The 14,013-nt window shown below is 33.1% G+C and overlaps 1 protein-coding gene across 3 annotated transcripts in view; it reads left to right on the top strand.

The window, feature by feature from the left end:
• Positions 1–3,986: 3,986 nt before the first annotated feature.
• Positions 3,987–14,013, top strand: part of LOC128861102 (cationic amino acid transporter 3) — an 81,040-nt gene continuing 71,013 nt past the window's right edge. For 2 of the 3 annotated variants that reach the window (XM_054098998.1, XM_054099000.1), the window contains exon 1: positions 3,987–4,251. The gene's annotated coding sequence lies outside the window, so the exon portion shown is untranslated. Of the gene's footprint in view, positions 4,294–14,013 lie in introns of all 3 variants that reach the window. The other variant, XM_054098997.1, reaches the window with a different exon arrangement.

Below are 14,013 nucleotides of genomic sequence, written 5' to 3'. Positions count from 1 at the left end.
TAAAAATTCTTTTGCATCAAAAAGGTCTCATACAGTTTGATTCAAAATCTAACCGAAATTTAAAATTTTTTCAAATGAAAAAAAGTCTGGAAGTGTCTTATTCAAAATGTGACCGATATTCAAAATTGTTTCCAAACAAGAAAGTCCGCTTCAAACTCTAAGCGAAATTAAAAATTTTTTTTTAAATAAAAAAAGTCTGCCAAAGTCTGATTCAAGTTCTAGGAGAGATTTCAATTTTTTTGTTCAATTGAAAAGTCTTCTCCAAGTCTTTTTCAAATTTCAAGCGAAGCTAAATATTTTTTTTAAATCAAAAAAGTCTCCAAAAGTCTTATTCAAATTCTAAGCGAAATTAAAATGTTTTCAAATGAAAAAAGTACCCAAAAGTCTGATTCAAATTCCAAGAGAAACTAAAGAATTTTTTTTTGACATCAAAAGAATCTCCAAAAGTTTTATTCAAATTCTAAGCGAAATTAAAATGTTTTCAAATGAAAAAAATCTCCAAAAGTCTGATTCAAATTCCAAGCGAAACTAAAAAACTTTTTTTCAAATCAAAAAAGTCCAAAATTTATAATTTTTTTGAGTGAAAAAAGTCTTGAAGTGTCTTATTCAAAATCTAACCGAAATTTAAAACTGTTACCGATCGACAAAAGTCTGATTCTAAAAGTCAAATTCTAAGGGGAATTAAAATTTTTTTCAAAATAAAAAACGCTCCAAAAGTCTGATTCAGATTCCAAGTGAGACTAAATATATATATTTTTCAAAAGAAAAAGTTTCCAAAAATGTGATTAAAATTCTAAGTGAAAATAAACTTTTTTGTTCAAGTGCAAAAAAGTTTCCAAATGTCTGATTTAAATTCTAATTCTAAATTCAAATAAAAAAAAGTTTCCTAAATCTGATTCAAAACTTAAGCGAAATTTAAAATTTTTTCAAGCGAATGAAGTTTTCAAAAATTTGATTTAAACTTGAAGTGAAATAATTATTTTTTTTTTCGGATGAAAAGAGGCTACAAGTCAGATTCAAGCTCTAAGCGAAATTATATTTATATGATATATTTTTATTATACTTTTTTCAAATGAAAAAGTCTCCAAAGTCCTGATCCTAATTCTAAGCGAAATTCAAATTTTTTCAAATGAAAAACCTCTCTAAAAGTGTAATTCAAACTCTAAAAGAAATTAAAAATATTTTTCAAATGAAAAAGTCTTCAAAATCTGTTTGTTCTATGAGAAGTTATTTTTTTCAATACTATTAATGGCAGCAATAGTTGCTCTCTTCGGGAGCGGTAATAACCTAACAATATCATACGGCCTAATATTGGAGAGCGCATTTTACTAGGGGGCTTTACATAAATACATATATGCGCAAGATGTATCAAAAATGTTTTTTCCAAGCCTGCTGAGAGTTCCAGATGATAATGCTGGGCGACTGAAATAAAGATGTGATACAAATGATTATTACTTTAAGATTTAGCAAATCTCTACATTTGCCATTTAAAAAAGTTGTAATATAAAGAAAATCACTCCATTACATCAATAAATTAGCTATAAAAAAACTAAAATTGATCTATATAAGTCTTAATAATATTAATAGTGTGACGCATTCATCCTTGAAAGGTTCTTAGGCCGAACTTTTCCAAACGAGGAACTCTATAGTTTTATAACGCCATGGTTTGTTTATGAGATAACTTTTCCTGGCAGAAATACTTGTAGTACATACATACATATGTATACATAGGCAAATTCCCTGTTGGGATTTGAACTTACCACCTACTTGCTTGTCAAATACACTTGTGCGATTATATGTATGTATTTTTCACACAAATCGATCCAATTTAATGTTTGCATATATATGTATGTACATATATATGAAACCTCAAGTATGTATCACTAATTGCGACTAATAGATCGATTTGCTGTTCGTAAACGATGCGGAACTACGGTAAATATGTACATAGTGCCACATTAGCAAAAATAAAGCGCAGCAAAAGTCAGCTAATTTAGAATTAGTTTTTCCGGGAATTACTAAAGTAATTAGTACGCTAGTACTCAAAAACCTACCCTCTATTCAACAAAAGAAGAAAAAATATAAAAAAATCTTATAGCGCCATCTTTTGTCACCTTCAAAATCGGCTCCGTTCGAAGCAATAATCGATTAGTCCAATAATCAAAGATCCTTTTAAATGTGTTTGAAGAGATCTTCTTCAGCTCCTTCAGCGAATTCTCCTTAATGGCCTCTATCGACTCAGAGCGGCGTCCGCGGAGTGGCAATTTAAGTTTTGGGAAAAGGAAAAGGTCACAGGGGGCTAAGTCCGGTGAATCGATGATATTTGTGGAGTTTTGGTCAAAAAGGTGCTTACAATATGAGCCCTGTGAGACGGTGCGTTTTCATGGTGCAAAGTCCATGAGTTTTCTTTTCACAAATTGAGCCGTTTCCTATGCTCATTCTTTCTCAAACGTCGCATAACTTCCAAATAATATTCTTTATTTACGTAGAACCATTTGGAACGAACTCCGACTGTACAACGCCATGATAAGTAAAGAAAACGAGTAATATGACTTTCAACTTTAACCGACTTTGTAGTGGTTTAATTGGGTTTCGGCTCATGTGGATAGCGCCATCCAGCCGCCTGTTGGCTGGTTTGCATGTCAAACTCATATACCCACATCTCATCACTTGTTATGATGCGCTGGATAAGCGTTGGGTGCGAATTTACTTGCTCAAGCATGTCTTCAGCCACCTTCTTCCGATGAATTTTTTGAAAGAAATTCAACTCTCTTGGAACGAGTCGAGCAGCCACGCGTCTCATGCCCAATTAATGGTGTAAAATGTTGCGAATTGATTCGTGAGACATGTTAAGGTCACGAGCTACCTCCCTCAAACTTAAATGATGGTTTTCTAGCACCATTTCCTTGACTTTGTCGACGTTTTCATCCGTTGAAGACGTGGATGGGCGACCAGATCGACAGATCACGCCCAAACTCTGCGACACTATAGAGGACAGTTGTACCAACATCCCAGCAAAAAAATGTAGACGTATGTATGTGTAACGTGCGCTTTTCAAATAAACAATTCTCGATATTTTTTTGACAGAATATACCTATGTACATACGAATAAAAAATCTATATAATCGGGAGTGCGTACGTTTGAATCTCCGTGCAGGAAACATCAAAATGATAGAAAAGATTTTTTTTGTTTTAAGCGGTCGCCCTTTGGCAGGCAATGGCAAAGCTCCGAGTGTATTTCTGCCATGAAAAAGCTTCTCATAAAAAATAGCTGCCGTTCGGAGTTGGCTTGAAACTCTAGGTTACTCTATTTGTGGAACAATATCAGGACACACCCACAATAGAAGCTTGGTCAAACACTTAACAGAAGTGCACGCGGCAAAAAGCAAATTATATCTTTGCCCCATTCATCTGATTTTGTACCCAGAGACTGTTGACTTGAAATTGCATTTGGTGTTCAACAGAAAACGTCATGAAATGATAAACGCCATTCAAGCCGTTATGATGACTATACTAAGGGATATTTCCAATAAGGACATTTATTGATAGCTAGTTTGATAATTCGGAAGAGCATTCAAAATTGTGTGCCAAAGCAGAAGTCGAATATATTCATTAATAAAAAAGTATTTCTCACAAAATATACTCGGTTTGTTTCTATTTGTAAATGGCTCGTTTTTTTGAGTAGAGGGTATACAATATTATGCAGAACCAGAATTGAAATTAAAGTATAAAGATATTAAATATCAACCATGATGCAAAAACTACACAAAAGAAAATAATAAGATTCACTTAACGCATTTGATGCACCATATTTTGCACTTATTTTTATTTTCAAGATCCGATACAGGAGCTAACGAACCATATTAGTCTGCCTTCTCTTATTTTTGCTTTCATTATTACATTTTATATAGAGACTGGCACTCTCTCTCTCTCTGCGGTCAATTGTCGCGTTTGCTTACCTTACAAACTTTTTTCGTGTGTTCTACAGTTAATTCCGTATTCTTTGTCTACTTGCCCACACGCCAGTTTTTAAACGTTTAGATGACTTTCGTGTGTTTGTTAGTATTTTAAGTATTTTGCAAATGTTTGCTTTGTGCGATTTATTTTCTTACCAAAAGTGCCGTTGAACAAACAATTATAGAAATATTTACGTGGTTAGCTTAAGTTTTGTTAAAAAATAGTTTTTAAGAACAAATTTAAGTTGCAAGGACCAATTTATTTAAACGCATTAAACAAAAAATAATTACCAAGGTACAGTCTGTGAATATTAATATTTAAAATCATCTGTAACAGGTAAGTGGTGCAATATTTGCGATTAGGAATGTTAATGTTAATAAAGCGAGCTCAAAATGACACATGGAAAATGTGAAATACGAAATGCGTAGTAATGTGAGTAAAATTATAAAAAAAAGTTTTCATTTTTTAACAACGGTCGCCTCCCGGTAGGCCATGATAAACTTCCGAGTGTATTTGTGCCGTGAAAAGCTTCTCATAAAAAGCTATCTGCTGTTCGGAGGCGGCGTGAAACTGTAGGTCCATCACATGTGGAACAACATCAAGGCTCACAGCACAAATTAGAGGAGGAGCTCGGCCAAACACCCAAAAAAAGGATGTGTGCGTCAATTATGTATATATTTCTTTTGATTTTTGGTGGGCGACGTAGGGTTCAAAATGCCTTCGCACTTACAACGATCGTCTCCTACTGCGTCGAGTGGTGTGACCACTAAAACAATCCCAAGTTCACAAGTGTCAAATATGATTGACGGATGTCATTTGCAATATTTATGAATATTCATATAGCGAGATTAATTTGTGTAGTTTTTGGGTCCTAAAATCTGAAAATGATCAAAAGATCAATGCTTCTACTGCTTTTGTTTTGGGCTGGAGGAGTTTTGCAAGCGTATCATCAATGAAATCAATTCACCAATGTGCCAATTGCAGGTGACGTGTTGTGATAATATTTTTAGTGAAATCTGGCGAAAATCCCTTGGTAATTCTCCAAAAACATGAGGCCTTGATATTTGAGTGTGATATTGGGACCTCTAAATAAAGTCAGCAAAAACGTTGAGCGTAAAAATATTTATATTTTGCAAATAAACAATTCGGTTTATTCTAAAATAAATTCAAATTCTAAATTATGCTGAGATATCTTTTGATTATAAAAAAATTGTGATAAAGTGTGATATTGGGACCCCTAAATAAAGTTAGCAGTGAGTGAAAACGTGTGGGGAGCGGTAAACTTTTCGACTTCATTGTGCGAAAGCTTTTGGCAAAAAAAGTGTTCCAAATTGCCGCATCCTTTCTAAAAAAAATATCGTACTCTGCGATATTTTCTTATTTCTCAAGATGAAGTCATGCCTCAAGGGAACATCGTGGTGTACATGGCGTACAGGATGCCAATGAAGCTATAATTGCGATGCTGTAAGGGTTAACGGGATCATCGTTATGTTTTGTCAGAGGGAGACTATTTTGGAGATCTATAATAAAATTTGCTCGTAACTTAGTTTGCTTGGGTTTTATTGATAAATTTGCCGAACTTAATTGCCACACCTCATACACACACATATACATAGGTATGTCATATAATGACATTTACATTTTTTTCAATAGTTACATTAACTGGAATAACCACTAATATTCGCATATGATTACATTTTAGCTTAATGCATTTTTTTTTTCGACAAAGTCTCATTATCTTTAGGTAAGTGCATATATTTTATTTTTTACAATAATCCATTACGTAAAGTAATTTGCATATTAGAAAATATGATTATATATTTTTAATAAAATTTACAACCTTTTTCTATGAAATACAGCCTTTACTAAAATTAACGTAATTTTTCATTATTAACACCCTCATTTCATTTCATTTCATTTATTGCCCAAAATCATTTTAACATAGGAGTTTACAAAGTTATGATAAAATTAGATTATTTCGCATTATCCTAACATACATTTGTATTTATCTAGGAGTTTAAAACTTATTTTTCTTTTGATTATACTATAGGTTATCATTATTATTTGAAATGTCTTTGGCATAATTTTAAAACTTATTTATATTCTCCCAAAAAGGGCTTAAAAAGGAGATAACGTATATTAAAGTTCTATAATTTATTTGGCTATAAATTGATCAATGTTATAAACTAAATTTTCATCGTTGAAGTTGTAAGTATTGTATCGCCTATGATAATATATTGCTTTACTATTTTTATGTAACATATTATTATTTTTTAGTATTTTTAAATATATTGGTGATAAATTTTTTTCTGTTAGAGGTAATGCATATTAGAAAATACGATTATATATTTTTAATAAAATTTCCAACCTTTTTCTATGAAATACAGCCTTTATTAAAATTAACGTAATTTTTTTATTATTAACACCCTGAAACTGAATGGAACCAATAAAAAACCGCAAAATAATTTTTTTAGTGTGAAATGTCTCCTTGACAACGAGCATAAACTTTAAATTGTTTGATTGATACTTTACGAGATATTGATCTCTTCAGCCATCTACCGGGAAAGAAATGCATTTCTTTTTCCCCAAACTAATAATTGACCGGTACACAAACGAAATTATTTACAATGCAAGCGAGTTTGCGGAAGGGTCTTAAAGAATTTGTTATTTATATTCTCACTTAAAAAAACCCTTAACCTGCAGCCTTGTCCTGCCCTGCCCTCTAAAATATAAGCGCAGGCATTTCTTTTCTTCCTTGCGTGAAGAAACTCTTTCTTTCGTGCCAAATACCACCTGAGCAAATCTTTAGTTTCGACTACTGTCAAAGCCATGCATTTAATTTTAAAATTATTGATTAATTTCTGATGATAAATTATTTCAAAATAATAATGAAATATTTACGCATTAGCTTCTGTTGACATTTTGTTACCTAGTAGTAGAAGTGGGAATGAAACTTACCCGATATCGGTACCATGTGATATATCAGCTTTATAAGGTTTAACCAACCACTCGCTAGAGGCGAAACTTGCTCGATAACTTTGTTGTTGCTTTCGTATGCAAATGTCAAGTTAGTCGAGCTGAGAGATAGAGGCAAATAGAGGCCTTTTGCAGTTGCTTTCACAAGGCAATTTTTTCGCCAAACGAGCAAAACCCAAACAGAGCGAGCAGCGAAGTAGACTGCTAGACTCAGATATTACACTGCTTTAAGGGGTCCGGGGAGCTAGAGCTCGAAAAGTTAGGGTATTATCAGGATTTTTTTTACAATAAAAAAATTAAAAACGATATTTAAATTTTTAAGGCTTTTTATTTAACTTCTTTTATATACAAAAATGAAATTTTTGACGTGATAACGTCTTATAATTCGATTTAACAGGCTGCACGCACGAAAAAATGTGTCGTTACCTTGCTCATTAGTGTTACCTTGCTCATATTAGTGTTACCTTGCTCATATGTAGTTACCTTGCTCATTAGTGTTACCTTGCTCTTTAGTGTTACCTTGCTCATTAGTGTTACCTTGCTCATATTAGTGTTACCTTGCTCATATGTAGTTACCTTGCTCATTGCATTGAATGAACTGCAAGCGAAAGCGCGGAAGGAACGACAAAGAAAACAAAGCAAACGAACGGCAACGTTCGACATCTTGCTCTCCCCTACTTAAGTGAGCGTATATATGTATGTATATGCGCATATGTACATATATAAATTCACGTATTTGTATTGGCATATGCCTTCTTATTGATTATTATTAATTTGATTTACTTGAAGAATTTAAAATAAAACCAAGTTTGTTAATAATACCTGTTGTTTTAATGTTATTATTATTATTTTTTTATTATATATGAAGGAAAAAATGTATGGTAATATTTACCATATCTATACTAATATTATAAAGAGGAAAACTTTGTTTGTTTGTTTGTAATGAATAGGCTCAAAACTACTGGACCGATTTTAAAAATTCTTTCACCATTCGAAAGCTACATCCTCCACGAGTAACATGGATTATATTTTATTTTGGAAATAGGGCTCGAGATATAGGTCAAAACGTGGACCCGGGTAACCTTCGGATTTGTATGTACAATATGGGTATCAAATTGAAGCTGTTGGTGAATGCTTTAGTACAGAGTATTTTTCATGCCGCCCCGTGACTGGGGTCTCGAGATATAGGTCAAAACGTGGACCCGGGTAACCTTTGGTTGTTTATGTACAATATGGGTATCAAATGAAAGCTGATAAAGATAGAAAGATAAGTGCTTTAATACGGGGTAATTTGTTATGTTATGTTATGTTATGTTATGTAATGTTATGTTATGTTATGTTGTGTTATGTTATGTTATGTTGTGTTATGTTATGTTATGTTATGTTATGTTATGTTATGTTATGTTATGTTATGTTATGTTATGTTATGTTATGTTATGTTATGTTATGTTATGTTATGTTATGTTATGTTATGTTATGTTATGTTATGTTATGTTATGTTATGTTATGTTATGTTATGTTATGTTATGTTATGTTATGTTATGTTATGTTATGTTATGTTATGTTATGTTATGTTATGTTATCTTATGTTATGTTATGTTATCTTATGTTATGTTATGTTATGTTATGTTATGTTATGTTATGTTATCTTATGTTATGTTATGTTATGTTATGTTATGTTATGTTATGTTATGTTATGTTATGTTATGTTATGTTATGTTATGTTATGTTATGTTATGTTATGTTATGTTATGTTATGTTATGTTATGTTATGTTATGTTATGTTATGTTATGTTATGTTATGTTATGTTATGTTATGTTATGTTATGTTATGTTATGTTATGTTATGTTATGTTATGTTATGTTATGTTATGTTATGTTATGTTATGTTATGTTATGTTATGTTATGTTATGTTATGTTATGTTATGTTATGTTATGTTATGTTATGTTATGTTATGTTATGTTATGTTCTGTTATGTTATGTTAATGTTAACTCATTCTCTATATCCATACAAAATATCTATCAAACAAATAAAATTAAAATTTTCTTTTGAAAAATGCAACCATTCAATCAGTATTTTCTTATGACGTTATCACGTTAAACTATCGTCAGTAAACCGACTTTACAGACAACCTCTTTTTTTAAATTTAATTTAAGAATTTTTTTCTTTTTTTGGTTATGTTGAATTTTGAAAAAATATTTATACAAAAAGTTCTACAAATTAATTACATTTTTAGGAATTTTTGGTTATGTTGAATATGAAAAAAGCCGAAAAAATTTATCCAAATAAAATAACTGTACTAAAATTGTTTTTTTTTTTAATTTTAATAGTTTTAAAAATGGCGCTGAAGTTGACTTTCCCGAAAAGTTGGACCTGGGCGGTATTGTCAATTTGGCTTTTCTATTGATCTGAAACACAAAAACCAAAAAAATTGATTAATCAGTGTGATTGTAGTTATTAATATCTCGATATTCGAATTTGACACTCTTTGACACTCAGTTTTCTAATCAAAAAACTATACGAAATATATAATTGAAATAATAATATGATTCTAGTACGGGCGATTGAAATTGATGTTGTGAACAACATATTAAAATTTCAGACGATTCTATGAACACTTTTTTTGTTTTTTTTGTTTTGTTTTGACAACAACAGGCCGAATAAAGTCGTTTCGAGATAAATGAGTTCAAAGCTTGAGGAACAGGAGCGCGCGGACCACTCTCTACCTAGTTAATGGTACAGCCCATTAATAATATTGGGAATTTCCGCAAGCAAATTGCACAGTATATTCTGAAGATACTATAATTTCGAAATATTGATGAAACAAAAAATCAGTTTTTTGAAATTTCTAGACCGGGTCGCTTTAATTGTATATTTTTATTTAATTTTTTTTTAACTTTTCTTTCTTTTTTCAAGTATCAAGTATCTGTGGTGTTTACATCAACTTAACCCAACTTTTCGTTAGGTTTACAAATCTGCTATTTCGGCACTCTCAACTCAGTTCGTTTTGTTGCGAATTTCTACTAAATGCAGTTATTTCTTGTCTTCAAATGTGTACGTATTATGTGTATTTACTATTACAGTCTGTGTCAGAAGAACCGGCATTTTTCTTGTAACTTCAAGATATATTTCGGTCTGCTTTTGACTGCGTATAAGTCCCACTCAAGGGCTACGACGCCAGTGCTAACTCAGGCTAGTGTCGTTCGAAACCTTCCCGTAAACGCAATCAAACAAAAATGAGTGAGAAGTACGCGAATTGTTTTGAGTCGGTATTTTTATGCGCGCATTCGAAAGGGCCGAAATTATTTTACGCCGCGGCTGCAAAAGTAATTATAAAACCAAAAAAGGTTTGTTGTGATAAGGAATCAGCGGTATAAGGTGTAAAAAAATGTTTATGACTTTTCCAAGCGCGGCTTGAAGCGAGTGACGACAAAAAAGCAGGATAAAGTGATCGACCAACTTTTTAAGAGGGACCCTTCTTTGTGACTACGCCAAGCACAATAAGTTCTTGCTAAAAAGGGAATAGATGTGAGTATCAACACCATCCAACGACGACTGAAGGAGGAGCACATATCCTACCGTCCCACATCATCAAAACCACTGCTCTCAGAAAAACACATTCAAACACAACAAATCAAGTATTGGACTGGCCTTCCCAGACCCCAGACGCCAACCCCATTGTAAATGTGTGGGGAACTATGAAAGCGCATCTTGCTGGAAGGCCGGTCCATGATTTAAAGCAACTCTTGCAGCAAGTTCGCAAAATCTAGTCCTTGAGCTGGTTCAAAGCATGAAGAAGACGCCAGGCTATACTCGACAACGATGAAGACTACACGGCTTATTGAGTAATTGCGACTCGTAGTTTTGTACATACTTTCATGTAAAAAAATTTTAAATATATATCTTTTATACTTCATGAATAATCGCGGTTCCTTTTTTCTGACACAGACTGTAAATCTCTCAATACGTCTTAAATTCTTAGGCATGTTCGGGAAAAGGGAAGACTCTAATACACACAAAGAAATCGGGCCAACAAGGTGATCGGCTTGACAAACAGATATTATTGCCATTGAATTGAATCGCACGGCCTCAGCAACTGATGATTTGGCTAAACTTGAGGATAAGTGAATAATCAGAACTTTTGAGCTCTTGATAGCAATCGAGACATGAATAATTTTATATGCGCAAAAATTGGTTTATTTTCTGCGCTTAGTCGTTCATTTATTGCCACGAAAGTGTCAGCATTGTTGCTGATGAAGAGACCTAAGTATTTAAATTTGTCACCTCTCTCATATTTCTAGAGGATGTCCCGCACAAGATCAACAACTTTAGAACATCATGAATGTATGGCTGTTAAGTGTAAGATAGTTCATAATATCTGATCTATTGCAAAATTGTTGTCAATTTGTGCTATCCAGTTTGAATGACTTGAAGAGCTGAAATCAACTGAATTGCAAAATACTCAGCCTTACGCAGATAAGTTCAAAAATAAGCACCTGCATATTGCGTAACAGCTTAACGCACTTGAGACTCACTATGTTTTAGTTAAATATAGTTTTTTTATGATTTTACCGTACCAGTGGGAATTCGTGAGCTACTATATTACTCTATACACAATACATATTTAGGTATGAACTATACTCGTATGTATATACAATGCTCATGCAATTGTAGCTACTGCACTTGAGAAGTTTAAGTGATTAGTTTTGTTGTGGTGTGAAGTTGAACCGATTTGTTCGAGTTGCAAAGTTACTAATTCCAGATGCATTCGAAACGAATATTAACACATTAAAGGCGGGAGTCGTAGTACTACGATTTATCCCGATGGTAAGTTAAAAGCGGGAGTCGTAGTTATACGATTTAATTCTAATTTAATTTTAAGAGTTTAAATCTTTTAAAACCGAAAACGAAAAACGAGACGGGACGGGGCGGTCGCCGGCGGTCTCATCAAGATTCGGCAAAATTGAGAATAATTTACATTATTAGATGATACTCGACCGATTAGATCATGAAGTGAAGAGAATATTGCGGTTGTAAATGAGAGTTTTACGGATGACCCAGAAGAATCGATTCGACGCCGTTTCTCAACAACTTGACCTACCTTATACCACTACTTGGACGATTTTATGCAAAGATCTTGATTTCAAAGCGTATAAAATACAGCTAGTCCAAGATTTGAAGCCAACCGATTTTTCAAAGCATAATAATTTCAGTGGCTGGGCTCTTAAAAAACTCGCCGAAGATCCGCTTTTTGGGGTCCGAATTTTTTCAGCATTGAGGCCCATTTTCGGTTTAATGGCTACGTCAATAAGCAAAATTGCCATATTTGGGCTGAAGAGTAGTCCGAAGCCATTCGAAGCACCGTTTGGTGCGGCCTATGGGCTGGACGAATCATCGTCCCATATTTCTTCAAATGTAACAGTGAATGGCGAATGATATCGTGCCATGATAAAAGTTCTTTTGATTCCGCAAATTTAAGCTCGTGATCTCCACAACATTTGATTCCAACAAGACGGCGCTACTTGCCATACCGGCCGTGAAACAATGGATTACTGCGTCGTCGTTTTGGTGAGCAATTTATACCTCGTCTCGGATCGGCCATCAAGATCGTGTGATAACACAACTTTGGACTTTCCTTTGTGGTGGTATGTAAAGTCTAAATGCTTTGTGGATAAACCAGCTTCGATTGAGGCATTGGAAGTCAACATTACTAAAGTTATTCACGAGATACCGACTGAAGTCCTCCAGCGCGTAATTCAAAATTTGTATTTACGGATGGCCTAATTATGGCGCAGTTGCGGCCAACATTTGAAAAGGATTATACTTAAAGAATAAATGTCATGAATGGTTCTATACAAAAATAATAAAGATTGTCCATTCAATTTGAATTTTCGTTGTTTTATTTCCATTTTCACAGAACCGTGTACGATGGAAGAGTCTTGTCGAGACCCTATCGAGGAGTGAACAAGGAAAAAAATGTCCATTTAAAATTCGTTACCTTTAAATTGATCACGTTTTATATGTTTCCCGTGGTTCCTAGGAGGAACAATAATGGGCTTTTTTGCAACTTTTATTTCATTTTACATATCTCATCCAAAATGTATGGCCTTTGCCACGAATTGGACCAAATTTTATTGCTTATTTACTAAGAACTAGTGTGGGCAAAGGCAAAAGTAGTTGATAAATTGTAGGAAACTAAAAATAGATAAAAAGCGAATTAGTTAAGCTGCAAAACGTGTTAGTTAATTGCCAGTTTAGAACTACTACATTTGACTGCAGGGTTCTCGTTGCGAATTGATATGAATTTACTGGTCATAAAATTAATATACGTCAAATATTTTTATAATTTTGAATTTTTTATAACGGTGTTTTCGGTATCATGTCAAGTGTAGGTGCATTTGCGGGAAAAAGTATGCATGTATGTGTGCTATCTATGTACTTATACATACATCCATACACATTAATTTAACTCGTACAAATGTCTAGCAAAACTCTGAATTAGCCGCAAGCGTCATAAGTATGCTGAAATTAGACACTTGTATTTTTGCAATTGCTTTTATTAATTTTTGTTTCTTTTTTTTGTATTTTTACTGTCTGTTTTTAATTGCAGTGATTTACGGGTACTTCACCTGTATCAGTAAGCAAATATTACCCCTTTACCGTGCATGGAATGAATTTACGTACAAGTGGTTGTGTATTGCTACACGTTGTTGTTTTTACCGCAAATAATATGTTAAATTCGTGTTATGTGTACGACATACACTTCTACGTACATATAACATGGAGGAGGAATTATGTTTCTAGGCATAATGTAAGTATGTCACGGTAAGCCAATGATCTTCACAATTAATAATAGCTGCTTTTGATTCGCCACTTCTCCGCTCATTTGAGGTCGGCATTGCTCACTTAAAGGAAAGAGGTTGTTTATAGCTACTTAGTACGTAAGCAACTTGCTTAATTTAGTGTTTCCAAATATACTATCAGTTGATATTATATTACATGAATTTTGCATTTTGTGGATAGGCTTTGTGAAAAATTGGGAATAAAACTGGCTAAGCTAACTTAACTGAATTTTGA

This window comes from Anastrepha ludens, chromosome 4 (assembly GCF_028408465.1).
Source record: "Anastrepha ludens isolate Willacy chromosome 4, idAnaLude1.1, whole genome shotgun sequence".
NCBI classification, from domain to species: Eukaryota; Metazoa; Arthropoda; class Insecta; order Diptera; family Tephritidae; genus Anastrepha; species Anastrepha ludens.
The sequence above is the reverse complement of the archived record's forward strand: the minus strand, read 5'-3'. Positions and strand labels throughout refer to the sequence as shown.